Source organism: Rhinolophus ferrumequinum, chromosome 16 (assembly GCF_004115265.2).
Source record: "Rhinolophus ferrumequinum isolate MPI-CBG mRhiFer1 chromosome 16, mRhiFer1_v1.p, whole genome shotgun sequence".
Taxonomy (NCBI): domain Eukaryota; kingdom Metazoa; phylum Chordata; class Mammalia; order Chiroptera; family Rhinolophidae; genus Rhinolophus; species Rhinolophus ferrumequinum.
In genome coordinates this window covers 43428959-43446543 of record NC_046299.1, presented here as the reverse complement: position 1 = coordinate 43446543, position 17585 = coordinate 43428959, and the positions used below count along the sequence as shown (strand labels likewise).

Genomic DNA, 17585 nt, shown 5'->3' with positions numbered 1-17585 from the left:
AAGGGACTCCATCCAGAGAGCTCTCTCTCCCCTTGGGGTACGTGAGGACACAGTCATCTGTGAACAAGGAAGCCGGTCCTCCTCACCAGAGACCAGATCTGCCAGCACCTTCATCTTAGACTTCTCAGCCTCTAGGACTGTGAGAAATGATTTTCTGTTGTTCATGAACAACCCAGTCTATGCTATTTTTGTTACAGTCTGAATTAACTAATTAATACAGTACTTCAGGATGTTTTTACCTCTTGCCTGGAACACAGCATCCTAACTGGCGCCTGAGACTGGTGTTTCTTTGTACCAATCTTTTTTCACAGAATGCAGCCAGATTAATTTTTCTTGAACTCATTCCCCTAAATTTATACCTTTCCACTTAGGTAAGAGACTAAGTATGTAGTCTCTTATCTCCCAAGTAGCTTGGATTTTCATTAAAGATTAAAATCTCTGCGCTTCTGATCAATAATATAACAATACACAAAACCAAACCAACTATGGGCTAGGAACTGTACTAAGTGCATCAAAAATAATAATAAACTTACTCCCTACAACATTATGAGGTAGGAAACATAATTATTTCCTCTATAAATAATGAAACCGTGGCAAAGAAAGGTGTATGACTTGCTCAAGGTCATTTAGCCAGAATTTGAATCCAGGCTGCTTATGGAATTGGTGCTATTAACTAATTATATCGTGTAGAGGAAAAAAAATGAGGAATTGCTGAACGTGAGGTCCAAGAATAACTACTACTTCCCTTGTTCTTATCCCAGTCAGATGACAGAAAAAAAAAATAGGTCTCTATAAATAGCTAGAAAATTGACCTATTTAGTTTTTTTCCTTTGGACCCTCTACATCTATTTGGTTTTAATACAGATACTTGTTTGGGTATTCCCAAACAAGACAGACAATATGAAACTATAACTCAAGTAGCTTTAACAGTTTTCTATTTACATGAACAAATCAATTAAAAATAGCCATGAATAACTTTTGAAGTAATGTATTGTGAAATATGAATAATACCAATTTATTCTAATTTATAGAGAATCCTGAAAGCTTAAAAAAATTATCCAAAGCAAATAATAGGGCACAGTATCCATATCTGAAATACAAGGAAATTAATTTATAAGATTATTGTCTCAAGTTGAAAAAAAACAGAACAAATGTTCTCTTCAGTTTTTCACTTTTCATTTATTCTCTTAAATCCCTCACTACTTCCAATTCCAAGCATTTTTCCCAGTATGGGGACTTTTTTCCAGGGCTAAAATTCTACGCGTATTTTTCTCCCCACTCCTTTTTTTTCCAAAGGAAAATGATGCTCTCATATGAGTTCATTCACTTACCCTTTCCAACAAACACTAATTTAGTACTTTTACCTTTCAACTGTATTCATGATATTATCCCCCAAAAAAGAAATGAAGAAGAAAGACTGCAAACGGAACAATATACTTTTGTAGAGCTAGAGGGGACCTGGGAGGTGATCAAGCTTTTTTGAACTATACGACCCTTTTCTGAAAAAAACTGTAAAACAATTATAAGAGAAACTGGTCTGGTTGGTCCTCCCATAGGACTCTGGAGGAGACTCCAAGAAATCCTAGCGCTCCATGGGGCAGAGTTTGAAAATAAATATTATGGTAAACTCCTTTCATTTTATTAAGGGCCAAAATAAGTAAGTTGCACAAGGTCACTGAGCTGGGAAATGGCTGAAGGAGGCACAGTCTCTCTGGAAACCTTAAGGAGGCAGCTTTTCAAACAAGTGGCTGCCATCAGACCAGTCTTTTCAGTTTTCCCTCCCTCTCCTGTACTCATCAAAGGGATTTCAGTGTAAACATTATCACCTTCATTCAGGGGAAAGTGGAGGCTTAAATTGTCTCTCTCATAGAAAATTCAGGAAATTCACAGAAAAATAAAATTATTTAATCAAAGCCTTGATATTTTTCATTATTTCACATTTTCATTATTTCATAATTATGGCTGTGATCTCCGAAATGGAAAACAACAATAAATATTACTCCACAAAGAGTCATAATTTGCCTGTTAATAGAGTTGACTGAAGGTGAAAAGGACTGTACAGGTAGTAACTGGTGATACTCCCTGTAAGACTAGTTCTTGAATGGATTAGAGCTGTTCCACCTCCCGGAGATTTCAAAAGCACTCCCACTTCAGTAAAGTCAAATACTTAACTTGAAGTTATCAAATTAATTTTAAAATTCACAAAATAAGTAACTGCTTTAAAGTATATAATGTTTACCTCTAAAAAAGCAAACCACATATTTAGGTTGTGAGAATATTTAGTAATGTCAAAAAAAAAAAAGAAAAAAAAAGAAAAAGGAGGCTATCCCTTTTTAGTTTAAAAAACATCAACAAACAATACAATCAATTGAATATCCCTGGACATTTTCCGGGAGGATTGGCTACAATTTTACATAAGCAAAACTCCATGGTTTTAATTTGTTTCTAATGAATAAATTCTTTGACAATCTGCTCTCTTATACTTATGGATATTTTTTCCTCCTTATTAGAAATATGGACCTTAAATATAGTTGAATCCAGGCAATAGTTAAATGAATTTAATGAGTGCGTGTGTGTGTGTGAGCGCGCGTGTGTGTGATTCATGGGAGCAACCACAAAGAAAGCTAACCCTGAAAGATTACTTTTTTCCATTAATGGATTTGGCTGCATTTTACACCAAATGATTACTCAGCAAGATTTTTATTAAAACTATACCTCAAGGCCGCTCAGCCTACTGTTTAAGATTTTGCCCAAAGGAAAAACAGAAAATAAAAAAAAAGTTAAAAAAAAAAAAAGGGCAAGTCACCAAATTACAAGTACAATTAAAAATATGTTAAGGTGGTGTGACAGGTTAGCTCAGTTGGTTAGAGCACGGTGCTAATAACACCAAGGTTGCCGGTTAGATCCCTGCATGGGCCACTGTGAGCTATGCCCTCAAATAAATAAATAAATAAATAAATAAATAAATAATAAAAAATATGAAAGATTCTGAGTGGTTAGTTCTTTATAAAAAAATTATGTTAAGGTAAAATATTCTTTAGATCAACAGAAAACATCAATAAAAAAATGCAACAGTAAAACCAAAAAGTTGGTTAGAAAAAGAACAACAAGGGCCAGCCTGGTGGCTCAGGCGGTTAGAGCTCCATGCTCCTAACTCCGAAGGCTGCCGGTTCGATTCCCACCTGGGCCAGTGGGCTCTCAACCACAAGGTTGCCAGTTCAATTCCTCGAGTCCGTAAGGGATGGTGGGCAGCGCCCCCTGCAACTAAAATTGAACACGGCACCTTGATCTGAACTGCTTGCTGAGCTCCCGGATGGCTCAGTTGGTTGGAGCACACATCCTCTCAACCACAAAGTTGCCAGTTTGACTCCCACTAGGGAGGGTGGGCTGCGCCCCCTGCAACTAGCAACTGGCAACTGGACCTGGAGCTGAGCTGCACCCTCCACAACGAAGACTGAAACGACAACAACTTGAAGCTGAATGGTACCCTCCACAACTAGGATTGAAAGGACAACAACTTGACTAGGAAAAAAGTCCTGGAAGTACACACTGTTCCCCAATAAAGTCCTGTTCCCCTTCCCCAATAAAAAAAATCTTTAAAAAAAAATAAAAGAACAACAATCACCCTGATAATTTTATGAATCTATATAACCAAATATAAACAAGTGCTATTAAAATGTCATGCAAATAAAAGTAACTTAATAGGTAACTTTAATAAATCACAATCCATCTTTTAAGTTACTGGAAAAAGATTACTAGCATCATCTTTACTGGTAAAAATTTATGTTCTTGGGAAAGTGTGAACAAGTAGTATTTGTTTCCAGTTCAAAAACAACTGGTAAAATTGACAAACTGTGATTTAGATATCTTCATGAGAAAAATGTATAATAAGGAAGCTGTACTTAAGTTTTTCAAAAATCTTTGATCTCAGGAAATTGAATTATTCAACAAGGTGAAGCTTATATTTATAAGCTCTAAGATGGACACACACACCCTACTTTTAATATTTCATTATCAAACATAGTTGAGACAATTCTTAAGGACTCAGGTGGCATCATTACATGTAACACTCAAATGGGAACAGAAACAAGAATATGACATTGTCCTGAAGATTAATCATTTTACTGGGGAGAAAAATGAGTAAGTAACTGCGGTAAAAAAAATGTTCTGCTGTTTTCACTACATTAGATGCTCTAGCTCTAGTATGAGTCACGATCACAAGAATTTAAGGAAAGCTTACTAACCTGACTATTTATAAGGTTGGGGGCAAGGCTGAGGAAAATCAATGAAGGACAGTACCTCACCCGTGAGGCAGCAACAGCAGGAACTGGCATTATCCCTAGGTGTGAAGGAGGGAGGGGGGGAAATGTTTCCTGGAATGCGGAACAGGTCACTGAAGGGAGGGCTGCAGTCTCAAGTACTCACAGCCAGCTGGTGGGGGCAGGGCAGAAGCCTGGAGAACAATACTCTGACCTTATGCTCATCCTGCCTTCACATCTTCTGTAGGAGTCTCTCATGGGCCAAACCAGAGAGGCCAGAGATGATGTAGTCTGCATGGATCAGCCTCCTGAGCCCTAAGCAAGGCAGAAAAATGTGGAGCGTGGAGGGGAAACTCCACCAGAGGGGAAGAAGGTCGCAGCACTCCTCAGCCTGTCAGCTGTTTGGAACAACCAGAAGGGAATCATTTCTCACTACTTCCACAGATACCTCTAGCCCAGATGACCATTACCTCCGGCCTGGATTATTCCTATAGCATCCTAACTGCTCACTCTGCCTTTTTTTGGGTCTACTCTGCATGTAGTAGTCAGAGTATCTCCTTAAAAGAGAAGCCCAAGCATGGGATCCTCTGCTCAAATCCCTCCAGTGCTATTCAGCTCTCCTTTGCAGGGAGGTGGGGCCATGTGTCCAGTTCTCTCCAACAGAATATGAGCTGAGGCTTTTGAGAAGCGGTTGTACCTCCCCCCACAGGCTATTCTCCACTTTCTGCTGGCTGGGAGGGCGTGGAGCAGAGCAACCTTGGAAGTTATGTGTTGAAGATGGGCAGAACCCCAGTTCTTCCTAAATAAGATTGCAAGAGAAGGATTACTTGCTAAAATGAGCACCTAAGCTGGATTGCTCCGTGAGAGAAAAATACATTTCTATAATCCTTCAGCCATTAAATTTTTGTTGCATATTATAAGTATAGCAGCTTAGCCTACCCTAACATGAAAGGTTACATTGCATTCTCTGTGGAGACTGAAAGAGCAAGGCCATGGGAGCAACGGTTCCAGAATTAGGTAGGCATCAGTCGTAGTGACACGGCTACCATCTGAGGCCAGAGCCCGTGCCCTGGTTGGTGGTGATGGGTGATATTATCACAATGATCTAGAAATGGAGAAGAGGACTACCATTTCAAGAAATTCTTAAACTGAGATACCTCCAGGGGATTCTCAGAAGGATTTGGGAAGAAATTGAAGGACAGGAAGGATTCATGTTTTCATGTAGCAGATTGGGGCAGAGACAGAGAAATAGTATTTTGAATTATTATTGTGGCCCCTTGGCAAATGTGGCTTCTATCTGTGTGAATGTGTTAGTTATCATCTACGAGTATATATGAATATGACTTCAGTGGAAATCCCCTTCGACTTTCTTTTTTTTTTTTTTTTAATTTTTTATTGGGAAATATTGGGGAACACTGTGTTTTTCTAGGACCCATCAGCTCCAAGTCAAGTTGTTGTTGTCAATCGAGTTGTGAAGGGTGCAGCTCACTGGTCCATGTGGGAATTGAACCGGCAACCTTGGTGTTATGAGTATTCCGCTCTAACCAACTGAGCCAACTGGCTGCCCAATCCCCTTCTACTTTCATTAGGCCAAGAAATCAGATAAATTATAAGCTTGTTAGAAATATGCACAAAGTTTATTTTAAGTAAATATATCCTGAGTGGGAGGCCAAGACATCCAAAGATTAAAGTGCATACAAATTGGTGGGAAGAGTACATGAAGAAAGTTGTTTGATGGTTGAACAGTACCTGGCAAAAAACAGAAGCTCAAAAATATTTATTAAAAGAAGTAATGAACTGGGCTAACTTACAAATAAGCAAAACTGTAGTTACCATTTTTCCTAATTATTTGGTAATAAGCTTCTTTTAAAAGTGGTCACAATGCAATGGCCATCATATTTCAATTTTGAATACCTTAACCACTCTATTTTTCATGACTAGAAAAGGGTGATGAATGTTTTAATTTAAAATAAAATAAAATAGAATATTCCTCAAATGGAATCTTAAAATCATTTAAACATCAAAATTAACTTATTTTCTAAGAAAATACACTCTCATACTTCGGCAAGTTCTTTTGACGATTATGGAATCATCTGTGATATAAAACCATAGTGTCTACAGTTACAATCTGGTTTATACAGTGCATAGATGAGATTATCTTACTTAAGAAGCCAGTACTTGCTTTATTATTATTTATTATTACTCAAAATCCATAAGGCTTTTATAAAACCTTAGCATTTCAGAAAACCCAGACAGTCACGTGATGGTGTTCTTAGCTTTACTCTCTCAAAGGAATTAGAGGCTATTTTAAGCCTGAGTGAATACTGTAAAATGAATATACCCATAGGCTAAATTTACTATCAAAAGACCATGCTCCATTTAACAGGTATGTATTTCCCTACCCCTGATGCCAAAAGAAAAATTGGCCTCATTTCATGATCTTTTAAGATATTTCAACAAAACAAGTTTTTGTGATTGACATCCTTAGACATTTTTTTATGAAACTGATTTAGATCCCAAGCAAATAAAACAATCAAAAAGTGAACTGCAACTGTAAAATAACTTTCATTATTTCCATCAAAGAAATTGAGAGTAATGCACAGGCCCCATACATACAGGAAAATGTCATGTTCTGGTGGGAGGCATGTTGCTGCAGATTTATGAGTCACGGATAATAGAAGTAATGGCATATTAATTAAAAAGTATTTTTCTTAAATTTGTGTCTTTATATAACTTATTCTTTCTATGCTATGACCAATGTGATATTATAATAGCAATGATATCAACAATCATGCATGTGCAATGATATAACTGTACTAAATTATACTTACATGATGGAAAGAAAAATTATGTGATATAGACATTTGATGAATATTACTTAGGGTCTATTATAAACAAAGCCTTATGAAATCGTCATAAACCCTGATGTCAAGGTGTTCCTACCCCCAAGAAGCTTTCATGGGGAGGATTAGTAAAGAAGACCAAAAAGGATAAGAATAGGTGATTAACAGCACGATATTTAATCCAACATATAACTACTACTATTTTATTATTATATTACATATTATTCATTTGCCTTGTATAAATGAAATTTCTTCACTTCCAAAGGAAAGCCTTCCCTAACTACCCCACCGCTTCCAAAGGTCATATATACTCTTTGTGCACTGTACTTTCCTTTGTAACATGTCTGTGTAATGGTTTGTGTACCATTTGCCCCTGCCATTTGACTATAACAACCGACAGGGACCAAAATTAGGAAATAGCACCCCGTGCCTGGTAAAGCAAGCACAGAGGAAGACTTTTACTTAACAGTTTCTTAATTTTAAGGTCTGAATTGATGTAAGAGTCAAACAAGTAACTCTGGACGGCAAAAAACAGTTTATAACAAAAAACAGTCTACTTTGTCAAAGTTGTTTTCAAAGTTATCAGAGATTAAAAATAAACAACTTTTCAACATCTCCTAATTTCAGGTTCTTTGAATCATAAAATAATTAACGTTGGTCTTTAAGAAAAAATGAAAAATTACATATGCCTAATGATTTCAATTATAACCACACTAAGTAAATCCAGAGCATAAAATGCTGAAATATGCTTCACTGGGGAAAAAAAAAAAATCTTTGCTGAGTCTGAAAAGAAATAAACACTGCTGAATTTTAGACCACCCAAACAGAACTTTATTTTCTGACCATTATTAGTTATTCATTCAAATGAATTCACCTCAAACATTCATGCTACACCACGTTTGACACAACAGAAAGACCTTCAAATATAGAATTCTTTAGAAAGAATATAGCGTTGAAAAGATTTCTCCTGCTTCATTAACATTATGCAATAATTTGGTTACTTCATAATGAATTTTTCCCCATTAAAATAAAAAAGGAACAAAATGTGAGAAATCAAATAGAAAAACTCCCTCTTTTATCCAACCCAGATGGCTGTTATGGGATTTTTCCCAGAGCTGTGCCAAGTTAAAAGCATGCTTGAAAATAAGCTATTTGACGTTAAACCCAATGTGAATAGAGACCATGGCTGAAAAGTTTTTTTTTTGAAAGCTGAGGCATGTGTTGGGGTGAATATGTTAGACCAGGATTGATTTGGACTGTTTCAACTTTGGTACTTCTTCCCCCACTGTCCCATGTAAGAACGTCTTAATTTTCTACAGTTCCCAGGACTCAGATATTTGGGAGCTGTATTTTCAGATGCTGAACTCGCAGCAACATGATTTACCTGCAGTTTCCACGCACCACGGCCAAAGACCTCACAGAATATCCTGTTGTTTTGAAGGAGAAAGCCTCACTCTACACAGATGTATTTGGTGTTAAAATGGGGCAGACTTTAAGTAGAGTCTTTTTGGAGAGTCTTTATGGAGAGTCTGTCACAATATTGCCTTGGTCTGCCCCTTTGCTTTTGCATAACAGAAGCCCCTGTATCTCACCCAGTGACCTCAGTAGTTGGAGGAATTTGAGAGAAGGAAAAAGTGCAAAAATGTTTCAAAGCTAGCTGATAATTTAAAAGGTGTTGAAAAGCAGATGTAAAACGAAGGAATTGCTTATGGAAACTGTTCCTAGGAGCTGGATTTAGGAAGGAATGACCCCTCAAGTCTAAAATAACTGTCTCCATCCACAGTGGCTGATAATTCACACTTCACAACTTCTTATATTGTTTAAAGTCCTATTGACTTACTTGTGATAATAAATATTTATAAGAGACACAGTTCCCTTAATTTAATCATGTCTCATAGAATTCCTCCAGATTTTAGCATGGTAAACAGCTTATCCAGATAGAGAGGAGGGAAATGGGCTAAATGGCCATCCTATTGGTCATCTAAGTTTCCGTGCTAAATTATCATCCTACCTTCTTTTTTCCTTTAGTGTTCCCAAGGTCTTGGCCTATTACATTTCCTACTTGAGGCATTTCAAAGGGCTGGCACCACTTCTTAGGAATCTAGGTCCCCCTGTTCCTCATCTGTTTTCACATCGTTCCATATTGCTCTTTCCACAAGGGAACTAACCTAGCCGCTAAAGGGTATGCGCCTTTCCTCAGGTGACTGGCAAGATTTTGACTAACACAGTAAATGAAAAATTTCATTCTTTATTTAAGTAAGATATCACTCTTTACGTACAAGTTGTAGCTTTTTATTATAGGCTCCAGAGCATACTTTAAACATGCAATAATCATTCAGAGTAAGAACCAGCCTTTATACCACATGGGAAAACACAGTCATCCTGAGAAGCAAAGAAACTCCAGGAAGAATCAATCTCTGTCATGACTGAAAATGAGCCTGTTATCAAATTACTTTCCTTCAAAAGCATGTACAATCAACCTCACACAGAGAACAGAGGAGAAGGAGAGGCAAGTGACAGAGCTCGGGATACTTGGGGTCAGGAAGGGCTGGCTGGGTGCAGAGTACAAGACAGCACAAAGGCCCTGGGTTAGCACGGTGAGAGGAACAAAGAGGCTGGAGAAAGGCACAGAAAGAAAGGTGGGTGATTCTAAAGGGAAACTACACTTATGTAAAAACTGTGTATGGCCAGCTTTACATCATGAAAACCAGGATAAAGTCTAACTCAATATCCTTACCCCCCCATTGTATCATATGGTTAATTTTGTTAAAATATTATTTTTCTAAAACATATTCCAAGTTGTTAATCAGTCCATTTATACATAGATGTTTCTAAAACAAACTATTTGTTACCTAGTGCCCATATGCATATATAAACATATTTAAGAAGCACAATGTGGTAATTACTCTTTTCACAATAAAATACTTGTTAATCAATGATTTTTCAACTTGGCTGTGGCTAAGAATTACTTGGGTATTAAAAAAATCTTATATAGATTCCCAGGCCCCATCACCACAACGTGCAGAAAGAAGGCAGCTAGGTGTTTAAAAAGCAAGTTCCATGAGTGTTTTTGATGTGTAACCACAGTTGAGAACATGCACAAAATTCTTGCTACTTGAACTGTGGTTTATAGATCAGCAGCACTGGCATCACCTGGGAGCCTCTTGGAAATGCAGAATATCAAGCCCAGGCCAGACTTACTAATTCAGAATCTGTATTTTAACAAGATCTTAGAGGGACTCCCATGCTCCTTAAAGTTTGAGGAACACTGCAGCGGGAGGCTGCTCTGTGGATGTTCTCACAGTATCACCTAGAGGGAGGTGGTATCATTCATGAAGAGAATATCAAAAGAGTCTTGGGTTTGGAGAAACATGATGAACTCAGTTTTGTGTGACAATTCAATGTAGAGTTAACAAGTACCCTTAATTTCATAAGACTGTTTAGGCACATCATCATTAAAAAACAAAAAAAAAAACAAAAAACCCAAACCAAAAAGCTCAGATAGTAAAAGCTGTGCCTTTAGCCCACTTCTCAGAGGCACTGTTCACGATTATCAACTGAGCAGACAAAACCTTTGAGCAAACTACCTAGGAAGTGCAGCCTACAGGCTCTTCTACCCCTAAGTTCCATGAGGAACGTCCCTGTTGTCTATCCATCTCCAAAGCCCAGTGTTCTGGACTCTGACCACTCTGTGGACTCTCTCACTTCCCAAGGAGGAAGTGCCCCTTAGAGTCTCCTCCCTAACAGTGAATGTAAATCTGCCTCCTACAGAGGCAGAAATCTGCTTCCTACAGCCTGATTACCGGCTGAAATTATATTGAAACATTATGTTAATGACAAAAACTTCTCCAGTTGGCTCCAATAATTTATTTTGTCAATCTTAAGAATATAACATCATAAAACTGAAGAGTTAGATCTTCATTTAAAAGATGCCTGTTGGAAACAAGTTAATACAATACTTTAAAATAAAACTACTCAAACTCAATCTGTTTCTGTGAGTTTTCAAAACCTTTTGAAGATTTCATTTTGTCTGCAGAGTTTGTATCTGTGGTTTACAAAAAAGGTGTGTATATTTATTCTGATAGCTAATAGAGAGGCAAAATTTCACATATTTATGTAATTCAACATTTAAAATTTTTTTGTAGGTTTTAAAAAGAACTTCACCTTTTTACAATTGTATTACATTTCTGAAGTAACATCTTGCTCATGAGCTTTTAAAATTACATGAGGTTTTGGGGAAAGATTTTATTTTCCTTACTTCGCTAAAATCTTCAGGAACAGCTCTAGCTTTTATATTTTTAGGAGGCCCTTTCACAGTGTGATGGCAATCTGGCTGACAATCTGATTATTACAGCTGTAGTTGGTAAAGCACTTTATTTCTAAAATTACATAATGGAAAGATGATGTATATATCTAAATATTCCAAAGGTTGATCCTAGTATTGTGTAAAAGGGGAGATTTTTCTCCATAGAAAATGTAACCTTTAGCTGAAAAATATCTGGTATATCTAGTATCACTAGAAAATATTCTGCTTTTAAATAAAAATCTTTAGGAAGTTTAATATTCTGTCACTTAAATTTACCATTGCTTGCTTGAACCCTTTCTTGTTTCCCATTTTGCCCATCCTTTTTCTACTTTTCTCCCTATGTTAGCTATTTCAAGTGTTTTTACCTTATTAGACTTAGTCAAGGGAACAACTTTTAGATATTGTAATTCTCTTCATTTGTTTATATTTTTATTTCTGCTCTTCTATAGCTTTATTCATCCTACTCTTTACAGATTCCTTTAATTTTGATATTTTTCTTGCTTTGTGAGTTGAATGTTTCATTTTTCTTCCTTTTCAAAATAAAGGCTTATAAAACTATTACATTCAAGAATATAAACAGTAACATGTATTACTGTCATTTTTATTTTTTAATTTGTCTAGTACTGCATTTTTGATTTTCTCTTGTATTCCATTATTATTTCTCCCTTTTGGAACTTATTGGGGGTTTTCTTCAAAGCAAGCTTGTGGTTTCTGAAGAAACAGGGGAGGCAGCACACTGGCTGCCTCTGAACACAGTTCTCCCTGCAGGGAGGGTAGTGGCAGTTCCATTTTTCGGTTGCTGTAGCTTTTATGATTTTAAGCTGTTCCATCACTAGGGATCAGGGTGGAGGTGGCTAGGCCTCCCTCCAACTTATTACTTAACAACATTTCCTTTAATGGAAACAACAATTTTTGTCCCTGTTTTTAAAAATCTATTTCCATTGGCAATACAGTTGGTAAAATTCTTTCTAGATATTAGCAAAAGCCTCTTAGATTTAAATGTTACTGTGAGAATTTTTTTTTTCTGTATGTTTTCCAAATCATTTGCATTAGAAACTAGAAAAGGCAACTGTGGTTGGCTAGCTACATCTTAGCGAGAAAATTGTGGGAATACTTTCAATATGCTTCATAAAGCTAAAGGGGTAATCTAATTCACATTCTAAAATTTTGGAAGGCATTCATTTTGACCCCTCCCCTCAGTTACACAAACTTATCAAATTTAACACTCATTTTTTTTTTGTTTTGTTTAAAGTGGATCCATTGTAATGATTCTGAGATGATCATAAAGGAATTATGTTTAGAAAACATAAGGAAGATAAAGTATAGGTCACTTGATAATAATAACAGTGTCAATTATTTCAGCAGCAAAGTTACATACTGATATGTATTATATATAAAATATGTAAACCTGACACATCAAAAATTAAGTTTACAAAGAATACTCATCACCTACTTTAAGTAAATGTAAGTAATTTTCTTCATTAAAGGATAATGTACTGTCCCAAGTGACTGCATTTAACTGTCCAAGAGAAAATTGTAATTTTATTTATCAAAATCTGATTTACAAACAACTGTAGCTCAAGACAAGGTACACGTGTATTTATTATATGTGAGCCAAAATTAAAATTTAAAATTATTGTCAAGGATTGAAAAATGATAATATATATTACCATTTAAACCTATCTCTCATATGAACACATTTTAAGAACCTGTGTTAATGATAAAATAAGTCTTATTTGGTATCACAGTATAATTCAACCACAGTAGCCCACTAACAAAGCCAATTTGGAAATCTGGGTAAAGATGGCAGATTGAACATACACATTTAATTGCATTCCTACCACAAATCTCATGAACACAACAGCAAAGTGATTTGTTTTTTTTTTTTTTAAAAAAAGACGTAAGTTCAGAAGAATATGGAAGAGAAGAGAGCATCAAAATTTTTGGAGCTAGGAAGGAAATGGATGAGTAGTAACTAATTTAAGGGGAGTGAGTCTTAGCTGACAGTGGGAAAAACTGAAAAACAACCCAATTTTCATTGCAGAACGCCCAAAAGGCTCCAAGAAGGGCAAAAGATAGGAAGAATGACTGTAAGTCTGCTTAAGCAGCAGGTAGACCTTAGACGCCCTCCCATTTAAGCTGTCTGGTGATGCCTCTTTCCTCCCAGCAGAACCCTGAGGCTTATTCTCTGGAAAAAGTGAATCAGAGGTTTTCTGGATTTGCAAATCTCTGGAACAGTTGACGGTAGGGCTAATAGGGATTAAGTAAAAGTTTATAAATTGAATATTGAGAGCCCCCTACCCTTATCCTCCCATCAGAGTGCTAGCGATCAAGTACCTTTCAGAATGGAAGTCTTCACTGAAGAGTCTGACTGACACAAGAGAAATGTCTTCAAGATGTGTATATGTATACACACACACACACACAGATAATTTTCAAGTGAAATGGTTGTTATTGATGGAATTGTGTTCCCAGAAAGATATGTTGAAGTCTGTCTGTTATAGACTGACTGAATTGTGCCTCCCCCAGATCCCAAGCCCTAACCTCCAAGGTGACTGTATTTGGAAATAGGTCCTTTAAGGAGGTAATTAACATTAATTGAGGTCATAAGAGGGGGTACTAATTCCATAGAACCTGCTGCCCTAACAAGAGGAAGAGACACCAGAGAGATCTCACTCCAAGCATGCATAGAGAAAGGCCACATGAGGGCACAGAAAAAAGCCAGAAGGAGACTTCACCCCAAACCAACTCTGATGGCACCTTAATCTTGGACTTCTACCTTACAAAACTATGAGAAAATAAATCTGGGCTGTTTAAGCTAATTCTAGCCTCCAGAACTGCAAAACAATAAATTTCTGTTGTTTTAAGCCACTCAGTTTGGGATATTTCCTTACAGCAGCCCTAGGAACAAATACAATTGCCTAGTCAGATCACCCTACAGTGAAGACTACATTCGGCAAGGCTCTTCATGGTATGGGACTTCCAATCAGCTTTTCATTATAATACTCAAATATGAGCAGAAAACCAAAGATCACCTAACGTTTGAAGAAATCATACACGAAAATTAGAGGCTGAAACAAACAAAAGCAGAATTTATAGGAAAGAGAGATTATGTAGAAAGAAGAACATGTATAAAAAGCTATTTTTTTGTATCCTTTAAAGGGAAGATATTTTAAACGTAATTAGAATAAAATGCTATAGAAAAAGGAACATTCAGAGAATATAACGAGCTCTTAGAAATTAAACACACACGAGTAGAAATGAAAAGATTAATTGAAGGGTGAAAAGATAAAATTGAAGAACTACCATAAAATTGAGCAAAAAGAAAAAGAACTGAGAAAGAGAAAAAAGATTAGAAAATTATAGAATCAGTCCACGTGGCTATATAAGTGAATAAAAGGAATCCCAGTTAGAATAATGAAAATGGAGTGGAGAAAATCATTAAAGAAATCATTTTAACCAAATTTCCCACAGCTGAAGGACAAAGGATTCCCATATTAAAAGGGATTATGAGGGTTTGGCAAAATCAATTACAATCTACTCACACCAAGGCACATCATCATGAAATTTTAAAACGAGACATAGAGAAAGATCCCACAAGCAGGTAAGAATCAGAATGGCTTTAGGCTTCTCCACAGCAGCATTAGAAGCTAAAACACAATGGAGAAAATGCCTTCAAAACTCTGAAGGAAAATTATTTCCAACCTAGCATCTCAAAAATTTTATCTCTCCGATAGCCTTCTTAGGAAGGATGCATTTCATCAAAATGAGGACGTGAAATAAGAAAAAGACAGGAGATTAAGAAATGTGAGGATGTAAAATAAGAGCAAGTCCAGAATATCTACTGGATGAGAATGCACTAAGAAGAAATTCACACAACTGTGGCAGAGGTTGGGTCTAAATTTGCAGTAACAACAGAGAACACCAAATAAATGGGAAAAAAACCCCAAAAACCCAAAACCAAAAAAAAAAAAAAAAAACAACCCAAGACACCAAAAAACAAAACAGAAAACAAGACAATGAATAATACCAGGGAAAACAGACTATTGTGTGGAAAAGGAATGGTAATGACAGAATACAGATCAGAAGCAAATACTGTTTACAAAGTGGAAAATGTTCTATAACAGGTACTGATTTAAATGCTTTATGTTCAGTAACTCATATAATCCTCACAACCACCTGAGAAGGTAAGTACTACTACCGTTCTCATTTTACAGATAAGGAAATTGAGGCACAAAAAGGCCAAATAACTTGTACAAAGACCCAGCTAGTAATGGATAGGGCTGGGATGACAAGCAAGATAGATAGCCTGGTTCTAGAGGCTGTGTTCTTTATCTGTATATCCTATTGCTTCTTTCTATCTTAGCCTAAATAATGTAAACATTAAATATTGATCCAACCCAATTTACACTGTTCTAACACTGGGAAGCTATAGAGACAGGGAAATATGTATGTGTATAATATTACATTGGGTAACTACTAAATTACCTTTAATAGAAGTAAGTTAACCGATGATGTCCAACTGAAAAATTAAGAAACAGCAATATAAGTATGCTATTTAGATATGGAAACATACACACTAAAGGATTCGGATAAAACAGTTGAAAGCAGTTCCCTCTAGAAAGAAATAGGGATGAGGAGAGTGGGGAGCTGTTCTTTTTCGTAATACGTCTTGAAAAATGTTTTCATTTTAAAATTATAAATAAATACAACTTTGATAAAAATAAAAACTAAATTAAAAGTAGATCAGAAAGAAAACTAAACAGATTAACATGTGGCCCGACAAAACAAATACTCAAAAAAAATTTTAAAATCCAACCTTAATCAGTGGGTTAATCTTTACACTTCCTACGTTATTAAAACCCTTGAATCAAATGAATATTTTTAATCCAAAATGAAAAGATGCCTGGGGAACACTTCTTGACAATAAAAAAAAAAAAAGTTCTTTAGTATGTTTTTTATCCCCTTCTATCTCCATCCTAAAACTAGTAAGCAACTTCAGATTTTACCAATTGACAAGAACTGTAGAACCAGTATGTGATATATTTGTTCATTTTCTTATCACCCAAATATTCAGTCAAAAATTAGATCACTTTCAAAACTCAAGTCAATAAGGTTTTAGAAGGCCATTTCTAGGCCTTTGAAAGAGTAATCTCCCAGAGTTTTCTCTGTGCTTTGTTCTTGCTCATAGTAAATCTCATGACCAAATGTCTGATTTTGATTTTTATGTGCTGTTAGACAATCTTTTCATTGCCACTTTTCCCAACATTCTTAGAATAAAAACACTGGTTTCCTAGAAAAGCTATAGCAATTACACACCACTTGGAAGTAAACACTCTATTTTCAAGTCATGAGATGGTATAAGCCTGAAAAAATTCGCAAAACCATACTAATTCTTCAGTAAGTTTATGTTTCAATTACTGCAAGACTGAAAGACTTTAAGTAGGCCATAACAGCCACACTCTACAGGAAATTATATCCTAGGAAAGCTCTGTTTTAAAAATAGGCAAAGGAAGAAAGGAAGGTTGCCAAAATACACAGCACTTTCCATGTGTTTTGATTTGAACACAGCATCTGTTTTATCAGGTGCAATCTACTATTTGAAGGCTTATGGGGAATGGTAGTAGTTATGGTGGGAAGAAGTAAATTAATAAAAATTGTGTGCTTTCTGAAAATAATTTTGAAGTAGATACCAATGGATTTTAGGTAATAACTAAATACCACAAAGAAAGCAGTCTTTGGGATAAGTCAGACTGGACTGTATACTTCTTAACCCAGCAGAATCAAAGCTGAGAAACTAGAGCAATCTACTTAAGAAATGTACACTCTTGTAAACACAACTTAATACCTGATAGACTTAAAAGTCAACTCTTCTTCCTTTTCTTATTTGTTCATTCAAAAAATATTGAGTGCCTACCATATACCATGTACTGATCTAGGTATGGGAATATAGCAATTAAAAAAACAACAAAACTCTCTATGGAGGGGAAGACACACACATATACAAATAAGTAATATAATACCAGAGAGTATAAGAGACTAGTAAAAATATAACAGGGAGATTTTAAGAAAATTAATTTTGCTAAGAAACTGCAAGACAAAGCAAATTTGGATGGGATTACCATACAGGAAAACTTTATGAAAAAAGAGTTCTGATAAGACTGTTATAACTAAAGG

General features: G+C 36.0%; 1 protein-coding gene across 1 annotated transcript in view; it reads right to left on the bottom strand.

Annotated features, from left to right (window-relative positions):
• The window catches only part of REEP3 (receptor accessory protein 3), a 77842-nt gene that overhangs the window by 22558 nt on the left and 37699 nt on the right, over nucleotides 1-17585 (bottom strand). The gene's annotated exons all lie outside the window — the stretch shown is intronic.